At 45.8% G+C, this 15501-nt stretch overlaps 1 protein-coding gene across 6 annotated transcripts in view; it reads left to right on the forward strand.

Moving 5' to 3' along the window:
• Positions 1-15501, forward strand: part of MYOF (myoferlin) — a 170530-nt gene that overhangs the window by 2840 nt on the left and 152189 nt on the right. The window lies entirely within an intron of this gene.

The raw sequence follows: 15501 nt of genomic DNA on the forward strand, positions 1-15501 counted from the left end.
TGAATGTAAACAATCAATTGAAAGTGGAAACCTTCAGTGAAGTTGGCAAATATAGTCTATCTAACCAATTACACATTTAACTTTAGTCTCTTTTCTGGCCTCCTTTGTTCATGCAAATCAAGTGGTAAAGTCATTCATTCATTTAACTAACAAGCAACCTGACAGAGGAAAGGATACTCAACTCAAAGAGTAGGAACATCTGCATTCTAGCTGACATTAACTCAATATCTGATTTAACTACCTGGGTCTCCAATTTCTCAGATGTGGCATGATGGGAACTGGTCTTCAGATGTCTTCCATCTTTTCGGTTCTATAATTTTCTAGTTCCAGGTGTTGAGTTATCTGCTCTCAGCAAGATGTGAAATGCATTGCCTTAGGTGCTGGAGGGGATATAATAATGAACACAGCTTTCTTCCTGCACTCAGTCTATGTCGGTGGTTTAAAATCCTGGTGATGTCAAACCCTTTACAGGTGTGTCCCCAATTTTGAGCACTGCGTAAAATTAAGTAACATTAAGTTCTGACTGAACTGAGGATACTTATAGCACAATACTGTCCATCAGAGGGAACATGGAACAAAGGCAGACACACTTCATAGTGTGTTGTGGGGTAGGGTATGGTAAAATGGAAAAAGCCCTACCATGCCTGTAATCCCAGCTACTTGGGAGGCTGAGGCAGGAGAATCCCTTGAGCCTGGGAGGCAGAGGTTCCACTGAGCAGAGATTGCACCACTGCACTCCAGCCTGGGAGACAGAACGAGACTCCATCTCAAAAAAGAAAAAAAAAGAAAGAAAGAAAAAAGGAAAAAGCCATACCAGAAGATCAAGGCAGCATCAAAGAAAGTCCCTGTGTTCACTGAAATACGTAAACATTTTGCCACTTGGGTAAATAAGCAAAGTCAGGGCAGTAAGCAGCTATTCTCAAACTATAAGACCAGGGGAAATGATTGTTAATGGTGATGCTTGCATAGACACTGTGAGGCCCTATTAGGCTATAGCTACACTTATTAGGCTATAGCTACGCAGCACTTGGGATTGTGCTGTACTGACAACCAACTGGTTTACAGCTGACCTCAGTCTTTCATGTTAAAACCCTTTCTTTCTTTCTTTCTTTCTTTCTTTCTTTCTTTCTTTCTTTCTTTCTTTCTTTCTTTCTTTCTTTCTTTCTTTCTTTCTTTCCTTCTTTCTTTCCTTCTTTCTTTCTTTCTTTCTTTCTTTCTCTCTCTCTTTCTTTCTTTCTTTCTTTCTCTCTCTCTCTCTCTCTCTCTCTTCCTTTCTTTCTCTCTCTCTCTCTCTCTTTTTTCTGCCATCCAGGAGGGAGGAGTGCAGTGGTGTGATCACGGTCTCGAACTCCTGCCCTCAAGCGATCCTCCCACCTCAGCCTCCTGAGTAGCTGAACTATAGGCACACACCACCATGCCCAGCTAATTTTTAATTTTTTTTGTAGCGACAGGGCCTCTCTCTGTTTCTCAGGCTGGCCTCGAACTCTTGGGCTCAAGCAATCCTCCTGGCTTGGCCTCCCAAAGTACTGCACAGGTATGAGCGCCCAGTTGTGTTCAACTGTGAGCGACCTTTCTGAGGCTGTCAAATTACTCAGGGCCTGGTAGGAACTAGGAGGATCTGCGGGTTGCTGTAGTCCTGGTGCATGGTTTTTGTTGACGTTTAGCAGTGCAGGTGTAGATTACGAAAGACACAACGATTATATAATTTTTCACATCCTTGGGGTGCACCAGATTCCATGAGCCAGATCCGAATCGTGAGGCTGCAGTGAGTGCCTGTGAGCCAGGGGTGGCCATTCTGCCCTAAGTTCCATGCAGACAGCCAGGCTGTGAAGCTGAATCTAGCTGAGATTAGTCCTCAAGACCTCTGAGACCAATTTCACCTCTGAGACTTGATGATTCCTCCAAACAAAACAGGTTTTTAAAAAACTTTTTAATTTTAAATAATATAATACTTTTAACTTCTAAAATTAAAAATGCAGGTAGACATAAAATAAACTAACAATCCAGAAGGGATTAATGCCACTAAAAAGTGCAAATTCTCCCTGCACCTCTTCTACTCTTTCTCTCTCCCACTGTTAGTCCTTCAGGGCTGAACAATTTGATTTGAATCCTTCTTGAACTTTTGCTATAGACATGTAAGTTGTCCCAACTACTACCTGTTAGCAATAGGACTGCAGTGGGTGTCCCTGTGGAGCATGGCTTTGTGAATATGCACATTTCATTTTATTTTATTTTATTTTATTTTATTTTTTTAGACAGAGTCTCGCTTTGTCACCCAGGCTGGAGTGCAGTGGTATGGTCTCGGCTCACTGCAACCTCCGCCTCCTGGGTCCAAGCGATTCTCTCGCCACAGCCTCCTGAGTAGCTGGGATTATAGGTGCCCGCCACCGCGTCCGGCTAATTTTTGTATTTTCAGTAGAGACAGGGTTTCACCATGTTGGTCAGGCTGGTCTTGAACTCCTGGTCTCATGATCCGCCGTCCTCGGCCTCCCAAAGTACTGGGATTATAGGTGTGAGCCACTGTGCCCGGCCATGAATATACACATTTCAAAAGCACAGTTTCTATCTTTGTGTGTGTGTGTTATTTTTCTTTTTTCTTTTTTTTTTTTTCTGTTTTAGACAGAGTTTTGCTCTTGTTGCCCAGGCTGGAGTGCAACGGCATAATCTTGGCTCACTGCAACCTCCACCTCCCAGGTTTAAGTGATTCTCCTGCCTCAGTTTCCCGTGTAGCTGTGATTACAGGCATGCACCACTACGCCTGGCTTATTTTTGTGTTTTTTAGTAGAGACAGGGTTTCACCATGTTGGCCAGGCTGGTCTCGAACTCCTGACCTCAAGTGATCCACCTGCCTCCGCCTCCCAAAGTGCTGAGATTACAGGCATGAGCCACTGCATCTGGCCTTTTCTTTTCTTTTAAAGATGCTTTTGCTGGATCTTGACATTGGCTTCCATTTTCCCTTTGACCCATCCCTTGCTTCTGTGTCCAATCTCTTGAAAAGGTGATTGAGCAGAGGTTTCCTTGTATACTTTTATATTATTGTGTCTTTACAATGTGGCAACATTACATTCACATAAAACATCCATCTCCTTGGGTACATAGTTGTTGCTACTATAGCATTTTTCTCGTCCTCTCCTTACGATATCCCCCATTCCATCAGCCAGAATTTTCTCTCCCTTCTGGTCTTGTGTAAGTTTTTCCTTGTGGAATGTCTACTGCTACTGTCTAGATGGCCGCCAGGTAATTGTCATGTTATTACTTATTTTTTCCAGATTCCTGTTATTTTACTTGAACCTGTTTTTGGAATGTGAGCCTCGCTATTTCTAGAATATCCCCCCTCTAATTAGCCTATCAAACTTTGTAGTCTTGAGCAAACCACTTAACCTCTCAGAGAGTCCTTTTTTCTTTTGAGAAATGGGGCTGTAATGGCTTATCTGAAAGGGAGTTAATCTCTAGACATCCCAAAGGCTGTGACGTATCCAATAGACACATGTGTATTTTTAGTAAAAACCTGCTTTGCTATTTGAAATTATAAAGTTGATTTTTTTTTTTCAGTTGGGGACATTAACACCAAGAATATATCTTTTAAAGCATTTTTAAAATAAGCTCCAAAGCTATGAGAACTTTACTGCCTGGCAACAGAGCGAGACTCTATCTAAAAAAAAAAAAAAAAAAAAAAGAAGGAGGAAGTGATGTGAGAAAGACCTCATGGATATTATTCCCTGTGGTCTGTCCAGGCACTTGGTGCATTGCCCAGACAGAGCCTTGGTTCACCCAGTGAGAACCATAGGACTCATCAAGAAGATCCCTATCAGCTCAAACTGATAATCACACTACCCGGGTATTCCCATAAAACCACTGTATTGTATTGACAAAACAATCAGGAAGGCAAAAGTGTTTAATCTACTGTGTCATTCCCAACCCTTCCCGGAGAACTAGGCTTAGAGACTCACTGCCTAAGGAAAGTGGCCCCACCCTATGGAAGCATGGGAACTCTCAGAGGTACACTGCAGGGTCTCAGTCTTCTATAAAGCTACAATTGCCCCTAAAAAATTAATTAATGTGCCTTGTTTTTCTTTCCTCCTTCACAACACATCTCACCTGCGTGCCCTCAGCTTAGGGGTGCTGGTATTTGTCTGGTATGGGTTTTCTTTTCTAATCACGCGTGTGTTTCTCCTTTCCCCTAGGATTTGGCCCTGCCAAGAAGGCATGGGATTGTTATATCCTCTGCAACACCCAGTACATCACTGATGTTGAATATACATTTTAAATATTGAGCATCTAAGAAAAGAACTGGCAGGAGATTTGAGACACCTTGGTGTGATAAAGTCCTTGATGCTTAGTCCTGAAAGAGACCCTGGGAAGTCAGCCAATTGCCCTTCTTTCCAGCTGAATTACATTTAATATTCTCTCAGGTGTTTGTGAATGAGGCTTAGCAAAGAACCCTGTCAAATATTCATGAACTTTGAGTATAACCAGTTCCTAGCACCTGTTCTCTGGGGGCAAATCGGTGTCTTAGACATTTTGCATTCTTGTTCCTGGGTGAAGCTGCCAGTTTTTATGTTGAACCTTCATACGTGAAACATACTATATAGAATGCCATGATATGGCAGTGGTCACGTGACTCACTGTCTAATTTCTATTGAACAGCTGTTCTATTGCACAGGGGTGTGCTCCGAGCAGGTCTGAGTACAGTTCTCACTCAGAAAAAGTTATGGGACATTTGATACCTTAAGCCTTATCAGTTAACTTCTTACTGGGCATGAGGGTGCAAAGGCCCTGAGCTCTGGGGCCAGGGATGCCTAAATGAGAATTCCAGTTGCAATCCCTAGTTGTTCATGAGCAGATAAAATCTTCAACTTCAAGCCTGGGCATGGTGGCTCACGCCTGTAATCCCAGCACTTTGGGAAGCCGAGGTGGGTGGATCACCTGAGGTCAGGAGTTCGAGACCAGCCTGGCCAACATGGTGAATCCCTGTCTCTACTCAAAATACAAAAAAATTAGCCAGGCATGGTGACAGGCAACTGTAGTCCCAGCTACTCAGGAGGCGAAGGCAGGAGAATTGCTTGAACTCAGGAGGTGAAGGTTGCAGTGAGCTGAGCTGGTGCCATTACACTCCAGCTTGGGCAACAAGAGTGAAACTTCATCTCAAAAAAAAGAAACAAACAAACAAAAAAAACCAAAAAAACAACAGCAAAAAAGCACGTCAGTTTCAGTGTTCTTAATAATACCTCTTGCCTTGCAGGGCTGTTTGAGGATTAAATCAATGTACATGTGACATTGCACATGACAATCTATAAATCTCCTTACCTATTTGATAATAGTTTCATGGAGCGCTACAGTGCACCAGAGAGTTATTTCTGGAACTAAGGCTAGAAAAATATGCATAAGATAGCTTGGACTTTTAGGCCTAGGTGACCGTCTAGTAGCCCACAAGAATGAGATGCAAACCAGAATAGACATGAAAAGTTACAATCTGAGTAGATGAAAGAGTGAAAAACCTTGTGGAGAAAGTGTCATTTGGCTTGGTTTTAAATAATGAGTGGAAATTTGACAGAAATAATGGAAAAAAGACATTCCAGGCTTTGGAACAGCACAGAAAGACCAGGGAGCCATGGGGAGGAGTAATGTGGTATGAAGAGGGTTTGAACTTTACTCATCAACCAGTCGGGAGCCTCGTTAGGCAGCAATGTGAACAGCAGATTCCTACTAGTCAGGGAGACTAGTAAGAAGGCTTTTTAGTTGAGTCTAATGCTTCTCAGGACAGGTGGAGCTCATCCCAGGGCTGGAATCAGAAGGAAGGCACTAATAAGGAAAGACACTGAGGAAGCAGCCTGATTGAATTCAATTAATAAGGAAGCCACACTGGACAGGCGAATTCGGCCATCCTTCCTCACATTCTACTGTGAAATGGAACATCAGACTGCCTTGCTTCCAGCTGGAGTGTGCGCCCTGTGGGCGAGTGCAGGGCTGGTTGGGGTAGCTCTGCAAGAAGCCAGCATGAGGGCAGTAGCCACCTGAGGCAGCAGGCAGGAAGGCCACCAGGAGATCGAAGGAAAACAGAAATACAAAGTGATTTTTGAAGACAAAGTGTGGTGTCTTCCCAAAGATCAAATTGGGGAGCATTTCCTCAACCAAGCTGAGCTGTGGTTCATTTGCATAAGGTCCTTCTCTCCCTAGCCTATTGTACTATCTGAAAGGATAGGGAGTCACGGTTCAGAATTGCTTCATTGCAAGGAGCAGATACTCACTTCACTGTACTCAAGGAAACCTTGGTTTTTCTAAAGCTAGAGAGAAATCTAGAGTCCAGATCATAGACCTCACAGGAACCAGAATCGTGTCACCTCACTTCTCCCCACTTCCCAGGGACTGTGCACCCTCCTGCCTCTGTTTCTCCCTGCACATGGCAGCCATTACTTTTCTGCATATTGGCTATAATTGTTGACTTTCTGCAAATTGGCTATCCTTAGTGAGGCCTCTTGCATGGGCTTTGGGTTGCCACAAGGTGACTGGGTCCTGACTCTACATCCAACTACAGTGGCAGCATCTCATGCATGAGATAGCTCAGAGAAAAACACCCATTGGCTTGGTTTTGGTCAGATATTCAGCCCTGCTCCAATCAACTGTGGTCAAGGGGCATGGAAACCCAAGACAAAGTGGGTAGACCAGATGTGTCTACTCACAGGGCAGCCTTCTGGGGCCCTAGAATATGAACTCTCCACCCCATCTCCTTCCAGGGATTAGATCTGTTCTTTTCCATCTTTCATCTGTTGGTTGACATAACCTCTCACTTAAAGAACCCCCTTCTTTCTGTAATTAACACAATACCTGGAAAGGGATGTCCTTTGGATTAGAAAAATTAATTTTCACTCCTGATTTTATCGCTAGGAGCTGGGTGTCTTTGGGCAACTTTATTTCTGAGCCTTCATTTCCTCATCTACAGAGTGTGGAGAATAATCTGTACCTCTCAGGGAGCTTGTCGGGAGCAACTGTGATAAAATATCTAAAGAACTTGTCATAGTGCTGACACGGAATGTTGTATGACAAGTGCTTGTGTCTTCCGGCTTTCATGCCCCACTTCTTCCCCCATTGCTGCAGGGACATACAGAGTCCTGGGGGACATTTCCAAGGGGTGGCCCAGGCTTAGCTGTTCAGAATAAACAGGATGCTGGTCAGCTGTGGCTGCACAAACAGCTTAAAGGCATTGCCTAAGTAGGTTATTTGTTTTTAATTGTGGTAAAACACATATAACATAAGATTTACCATCTTAACTATTTTAAAGGTACAGTTTTTTGTTTGTTTTAGTTTTAGTTTTTTTTTTTGAGACGGAGTGTTGCTCTGTCACCCAAGCTGGAGTGCAATGGCACCATCTCGGCTCACTGCAATCTCTGCCTCCTGGGTTCAAGCAATTCTCCTGCCTCAGCCTCCCAAGTAGCTGGGATTACAGGCGCCCATCACCACCCCCGGCTAATTTTTGTATTTTTAGTAAGGAGGGGTTTTGCCATGTTGGCCAGGCTGGTCTTGAACTCCTGGCCTCAAGTGATCTGCCCACCTCAGCCTCCCAAAATGCTGGGATTTTATTTCTAATTTCCTGAGGAAATGGCCTACTGTTCTCCATAGAGCCTGCACTATTTTACATTCCCACCAGCACTGCACAAGTGTTCCAATTCTCCACAGCCTTGACAACACTTCTTCTTTTTTTCTTCTTTATTTCATAGTAGCATCTTAATGGGTGTGAGCATAGTAGGTTCTTAGCAACTCTCTGGCTTGGATTTTCAGCTCACACTTGCTGCATTAGCTCAGAGTGAGAATTGCTGCAGTGTCGGCCTCGTCCTCAGTGATCAGCAGGAAGGCAGCTCTCCTGTGATGGAAAGCCCGCCTGGCAAGGGCCCAGCAGCAGCCTGAAAGAGCCTGGTGGCCTCTTGGCCAGTGGAGCCCAGCTCTGAGGTCCGTGTGGCCAGAGTTGTGCTGGGAACCATAGCAGAGCAAAAGACATGTGAGAAATAGCGATCTCGACTCACTGCAACCTCCACCTCCCAGGTTCAAACAATTCTTCTGCCTTAGCCTCCTGAGTGGCTAGGATTACAGGAGCATGCCACCATACCCAGCTAATTTTTGTATTTTTAGTAGAGAAGGGGTTTTGCCATGTTGGCCAGGCTGGTCTTGATCTCCTCACCTCAGGTTATCTGCCCACCTCGGCCTCCCAAAGTGCTGAGATTACAGGCATGAGGCACCGCACCCGGCCCTCATTTCATTTTTAGGAAGTAGGTATTATTGCCATCTTCATTTTCCCTATGAGGGAGCTGAGGCAGAGACAGATCAGGATTTAACTGGATTCCAGATGGTCCATGGGTCTTCACTGAGCTCAGCATGGATGAAGAGGTTTCTTCACAACCTGTGACTACACAACCAACTCAGATAAACAGTTCTTCTCCCTCTGAACGGATTGAGTTGTTTAGTGGTTGGGGTCATTAGGATCTAGTCTGAAAAAGGAAGAAAGTGTACCAAGAACAAAAGAACATAAAAAAAACAAAAAGAAAAACAAAACCCATCCCTCCTCGGGTGAGTTTGCAACAGAGCAATGAAAGCCTTTATGATATGCTGTGACTCAGAAGCTCAGAGGTGACATAGCTTAGCAGTGAATCAGTTCCGCTGATAGTCAAGTTTGAGCCATTTTATTAGTGGAGACTGGAACCGTAACTTCTTGTAATGTAAAGTATTAAAAATCCAATATTTGACTGGCAGGGTGAGGTCCACTTCATTTCACCTCCGTTTGTTGGTTTATGACCTTCCTCATCTTTTTCATCTCAATAGTGCAGCTTATAAATTGAAAAAAAAAAAAATCCTTGCCCTTCTCTCTCTCTTTCTTTCAATAAACAAAACGTTATGTTTTTGTTTACCCCTCCTAACAGTCTGAATTCATTGCCGGGACACTCCCTGTCTCTGTCCCTCCTATGTTTAGCAGCTCCTTCCTCATTCCAAGCATGAATCCATTCAACAAGTATTGATCCAAGTGTTGATGGAGAGGGTACTCTGCCGGGCAGCGTGCTTAGCTCTGCGTATAGGGTGGAGAACAAAGCAAGTTTAGCCCTGTCCACATGCATCTTATAGTCTAAGCTGTAAATAGGGCCAGTGTTCAGTGAATTAAGAGTGCAGGCTGGGTGTGGTTACTCACACTTGTAATCGCAGCACTTTGGGAGGCTGAGGCAGGCAGATCACTTGAGGTCAGGAGTTCGAGACCAGCCTGGCCAACATGTTGAAACTCTGTCTCTGCTAAAAATACAAAAATTAGCCAGGCATGGTGATGGGCACCTGTAGTCCCAGCTACTTGGGAGGCTGAGGCAGGAGAATTGCTTGGACCTGAGAGACAGATGTTGCAGTGAGCCGAGATTGTGCCACTGCACTCCAGCCTGGGGGATAGAGCAACTCTGTCTCAAAAAAAGAAAAAAAAAAAAAAGAGTGCAGTGTGTTTAAACTTCTGGAAAGGAGACATTATCATTATTGGCAATTATATTGATGGTGATAGTTTACTGGCTGTTAAGCACTGTGCTCATGCTTCACATGTACTTAGTTATTCAATTTTAACATACTCCTTTATCTTTTTTTTTTTTTTTAAAGACAGAGTCTTTCTCTGTCACCCAGGCTGCACTATAGTCGCATGATCTCAGCTCACTGCAACCTCCACCTCCCAGGGTCAAGCAATTCTCCTACTTCTGCCTCCCGAGTAGCTGGGATTTCAGGTGCGCACCACCATACTCAGCTAATTTTTGTATTTTTAGTAGAGTTGGGGTTTCACCATGTTGGCCAGACTGGTCTCGAACTCCTGACCTCAGGCGGTCTGCCCGCCTCGGCCTCCCAAAGTGCTGTGATTACAGGCGTGAGCCACCGTGCCTGGCCTACTCCTTTATTTTCTCACCAAAAAAGTAAAAATAAAAATAAGAAAGAAGTTCTCACTTGAGAGCTGAATAAACTGAGTCTCGGGTAGAGTGGGTGAAATGCTTCGCTCAAGGTCTCACAGCAGGGTCCAGGTGGAGCTGGAACACTAACGCCCACTGCTGAGGCTGTACCACCTATGCTTTCCCTTACGCAGCCCTGAGTGCTTGGTCTTGGTCGCATCCAAACTTGGCCCATCCTGTGGTCAGGCACATGAACTGAGCCCACGTGGCTGGCAATCTGGGCTCTACTGCTTACTCTTGGCAGTAACCTCCCTGGACAAAGCCAGCCCTGAGGGCATCTGGTCACACCACGCTGGGGCCTGGGGCATTGGTGCCTTTGAGCTGGACATCTTTGGTCTCAGAGGACTTGTCTAGGGCCCCAAATTCCCTCTTGTTTGCCCTAGGTTGTTGGACACATTATGATGGCTTCCATGTGTGAAAGTGCCTTGCAGGGCACTGACAGTGTAGAAAGCTTTTTCATGGGTGTAATCTTTTTTTTTTTTTCTTCAGAGATGCAGTCTAGCTCTGTCACCCAGACTGGAGTGCAGTGGTGCGATCCTGGCTCACTGCAACCTCTGCCTCCCAAGCTCAAGCAATTCTCCCGCCTCAGCCTCCCGAGTAGCTGGGACTACAGCAGTGCACCACCACGCCCTGCTAATTTTTTGTATTTTTAATAGAGACGGGGTTTCACCAAGTTGGCCAGGCTGGCCTCGAACTCCTGACCTCAAGCAATCCGCCTGCTTTGGGCTCCCAAATTCCTGCGATTATAGGCGTGAGCCTCCACGCTTGGCTTATGGGTGCAATCTTATTTGTTCTCCACAACAACACAAGGAGGTGCTGAGGACCGATATTCATACCCATTGTTCAGACGAAGATATTGAGACTCAGATATCAAGGGAGGCCAAAGCTGTGTAGCCAGAAAGAGGCAGGGAAGGACTAACCTTTACCTTTTTCCACTGCTTCACATATGGCTGGTTTTCTTTGTGCTTGGCGTCTTCTCGTTTTAATTCCACCCTCTGTCCCTGTCCCAGGCCCCACTGACAAACAACAGCCCGCAAACACTCCTGACTCCCAGCTCTCCCTCTGATCCACAGCAAACAACCAGCTCAGCTTGCGAAAGCACCCACAGGTGAAAGCCATGCACCGCATAGGAAGGAGGGTCGAGGAAAGTGAATTAAACTGCTGGCGGGGCCAAAAATTCCATTGAAAGAGATGATTAATGGTGAGACACCAGGGTCTAAAGCTGAGGGTAAACTCAACTGGAAATTATTTGCCTGGGAAGGATAGGATCTAATTATCAAGATTTTTGACTCAGCGCTTTGCATTTGTTTTCAAAGTTATTTGAAGTGACTATTTTGTTTTCTGTTGATACCATCTCTTGGATGGGGGAAGGGCAGAGGACCGGATCCTCCCAAAGCTTGCCTGAAGGAAGCAGTTGATAGTTCTGATCCAACACATGGTAATGTCCCCTGTGTCCTGGGCATGTGTGTCTTCTCATTTGACCCTTGCTGCAATTCTACCAGGTGGGCTTTTGTATCTCCTTTTTAGAGGACACTTGGGCCTTGAGAGGCCCTGTAGGCCCTACCTCCTTAGCTGGGTTTGAAGTGTATTTGCTGAATACCTGAGACTTAATTCATTCTCTAGCAAATTATGTCTCAGAAATACACCAGTCAGAAATAGGTTGAGTGGCTCCAGAGCCAGAAGACCTATATTCAAATTCTGGCTTTGTTTCTTACTAGCAGGTAATCCTGGACAAGCTACTTAACTTTCTTGTGCTTTGAATAAGGATCATAATAATAATAGATAACATTTACAAAGCCCTTAGAAGAGTGCCTGGCAGATGGTGAGCCCTATAGATGGTAGCTATTATTCCTGGGCATTAGATACCAATCTTTATTCATGAAGAAGTCTAGATATGAAGAGTTGGAGTAAGTAGACCAAGTTTACACCACTGGAAGGTCTGAACAAGTGACAGGTCACCTGGCACCCTCTGCCTGCAGTGGCAGTTAAGAGCACAGGTTTGGAAACAAGGCTGACTCGGGCTCAAGCTCAGCTCTGCTACTTACTGGCTCCATGATCTTGGGCAAGTCAGTTAACCCTGATCCTCAGTTTCCTTATCTGTAAAATGAGCGTACTCATATCTTCTATTTTTGTTGTTGTTGTTTGTTTTTTTGAGACAGGGTCTTGCTCTGTCACCCAGGCCATGGCCCACTGCAGCCTTGATCTCTAGGGCTCAAGTGATCCTCCCACCTCAGCCTCCTAAGTGAGTAATTGGGACCACAGGTGCAAGCCACCATACCAGGCTAATTTTTTAATTGTTTGTAAAGATGGAGTCTCACTATGTTGCCCAGGAAGGTCTCAAACTCCTGGGCTCAAGCCATCTCCCACCTCTGGCCTCCCAAAGTGCTAGGATTACAGATGTGAGCACTGCGCCCAGCCTCCCTTGTAGGGAACAGGCGTGAACGTGTTTAATATGCCCAGCACACAACACAAACACCGAGGCAGTCAAGCCGGGTGCCTGGCCCTCCTGGGCACCCTTCCCAGCAGCCCTGGCAGTGAGCAGAGCTGGGACATGACCACGCCCCAGCATCAGCTTTTAGGAAGCAGATTCTGGCTGAGTCATTCAAACGGACTGGACTTCACTGCAACTCCCTTGGAAAATGTGGGTTTGATTCAAGAGCCTGTACGTCTGAAAGGTCATTTCCAGAGGCCAGTGGGGCACTGGGAGTGGAGAGGGGAGCAGTCACCCTGCCTGCCTTTTTGCTGGGGCATTTCTGTTTATCAGTGATATCCGTGACTGTTGCAGAAATGTCCCAAACAGCCTCGCTTTGTATCACCGTTTCCACTTGCCCAAAGTGCCTTTCTCCTAGAACCTGTTTGGCAGCATCTTCCTGGAACGATAGGGCAGCCAGGGTTGGAAAGCCAAAGTCAGCGACACTCCCGGAGAGAGGTCCACCTGATGGGCCCTGTGTCCCTGTACTACCCCAGGTGTCTCTCAAGTCCCGAGGACGGAGGCGTCTCTGCCGGCCTTTCTCAGAACCTTCTCTGCCCCTTGTTGATAGTAGAAATTAGCTGGCTCCTGGTGGCTGCCAGGCTGCCTGCCAGGGAGGAGCAGTCACTGCTCACATGCCAGCTGCCCCAGGGAACCTCAGAGGCCTGGAATGGAGCCATGTGGAAGAAATATTCCACCAGGGCGGTCCCAGCCTCACCGGGCACTTCCTCCAGTCACAGGGGCCCTGCCCTCCCGGGCTCCACAGCCTGGGAACACCCTGGGGGAATGCAAGGAGGCTGCCCTGGTGTTGTAATAAGAAATCATCTAGCTGGGCACGGTGGCTCATGCCTGTAATCCCAGCACTTTGGGAGGCTGAGGTGGGTGGATCACCCGAGGTCAGGAGTTCAAGACCAGCCTGGCCAACATGGTAAAACCCCATCTCTACTCAAAATACAAAAAGTAGACAGGCATGGTGGCGCATGCCTGTAGTCCCTGCTACTTGGGAGGCAGGAGAACGGCTTGAATCCGAGAGGTGGAGGTTGCAGTGAGGCGAGATTGCACCATTGCACTCCAGCCGAAAGAAAGAAAGAAGGAAGGAAGGAAGGAAGGAAATCATCTGATAGTTTTCATTTATTAGTCTTACTGTGTGCCAGGCCCTGGGCTGGGCACTTTGTATTCATTCTTTCATTTAGTCATTAAAGCAGCCCTAGTAATCATACTTATATGAACTTATGAAGTCCAATTTACTCCAGTCATGGAGAAATTACTACGTAGTAGGCATTGTAGGGGGAATAACAATATTAATAATACATAGTCTCAGCCTTCAAGGCATCACCCTCTGGTCTTAATCCTCCAACTCTGGAAACTAATTGCTCTTTGTCTCTTTTGACCAGGGTTTGAATCCCAGCTCCATCACTTACTAGCTGTGTGACCTCTAATAAGTTGCTTAACCTCTCTGTGTCTTGGTTTCTTCCTCTGTAACTGGGAATGACCATAATAGAACTTATCTGTTAGAGTTGTGAAGATTAAGTAAGAGAATCCATGGGAAGTACTGGGAACAGTGACTCCGTTCAGAGCACTTAATAATAAGTGCTAGCCATGTATGGGTGTGGTTTAGGGGTGTGTGAAATGTTAGGCACAACGGCAGATGAATTCATTTGGGGCTTTATATATCTCAAAAGAAGGGAGGCATGACTCAGAGACCTAGAAAAGGTGAAGAAGTATTTCTGAATGGGAGATCAAATGTAGACTCCTGGCTGAACCTAGAGATCTTATTGTTCTATTTTGTCTACTGAAGAGCTGAGTTACTCAGGGAGCTTTTGTAGACAGCTCCCTCACTTTTCCTGAGGCCATTTCAGAAAGACACAGCAATCTAACTGTTCAGGACTTGGGGGCACGTCATAAAGCTTATGTTCCATAAGTCTGGGGGAAAACTTCGAGATTATCTATCTCACCTGAATGCATCAGTTTATATATGAGGGACTCTGAGCTTGAGGGTTCAGCCTTGTATTTTCCCAAGATGACAGCTCAAAGGAAGAGACGTCACAGATGTGAAAGTCCAGTCAGAGGGGCTGGGCCGACATCTTTGCTTTTCCCTGCAGGATTTTTAGGATCATTGAGATGGTGTGTATTCGGAAGCATTTTAAATGTGTTACCATCATGTTGCTTCCGTGGGCACCTAGTGTTATTGGTTGGACTAGTCAGAATTCTCCAGAGCAGCAGAAGCAATGGGATGTGTGTGCATGTGTTTGTGTAGAGACAGAAAGAGAGATTTTAAGGAACTGGCTCATGCAGTTGTGGGGGCTATCAAGTCTGAAATTTGCAGGGCGGGCCAGCAAGCTGGAAATTCACATAAAAGTTGATGTTGCACTCTCCAGTCTGAATTCCACAGCTTAGAAACTCAGGCAGGGTTTCTACGTTAGAGTCTAGAGGCAGAATTTCTTCTCCAGGAAACCAGTTTTTGCTCTTAAGACCTTCAACTGTTTGGATGAGGCCCATCTAAATTATAGAGGGTAATTTTGCTTTACTTAAAGTCAACTGAGTGTAAATGTTTATCACATCTACAAAGTATCTCGACAGCAACATCTGGACTTATTTTTGACCAAACAACTAGACACCATAGCCTAGCCAACTTGACACATAAAATGAACCATCCCAGCTGACCACTGGCACAGATGTAGCAAGCCAGTCTCAGGAGTCCTGATGTCTTTCAGGCCTTTTTTTTTTTGAGACAGGGTCTTGCTGTGTCACCCAGGATGAAGTGCAGCGGTGTGGCCACTGCAGCCTTGACCTCCCAAGTGCAAACAATCCTCCCACCTCAGCCTCCTGAGTAGCTGGGACTATTGGTGCATGCCAGTATGCCTGGTTCATTTTTAAATATTTTGTAGAGATGGGCCGGGCATGGTAGCTCATGCCTGTAATCCCAGCACTGGGAGGCCGAGATGGGTGGATCATGTGAGGTCAGGAGTTCGAGACTAGCCCTACCAAAATGGTGAAACCCCCACCTCTACTAAAATACAAAATTAGCCGGGCGTGGTGGTGGGTGCCTGTACTCTCTCAGCTACTCGGCAGGCTGGG

This window comes from Papio anubis, chromosome 11 (genome assembly GCF_008728515.1).
Source record: "Papio anubis isolate 15944 chromosome 11, Panubis1.0, whole genome shotgun sequence".
Classification (NCBI taxonomy): domain Eukaryota; kingdom Metazoa; phylum Chordata; class Mammalia; order Primates; family Cercopithecidae; genus Papio; species Papio anubis.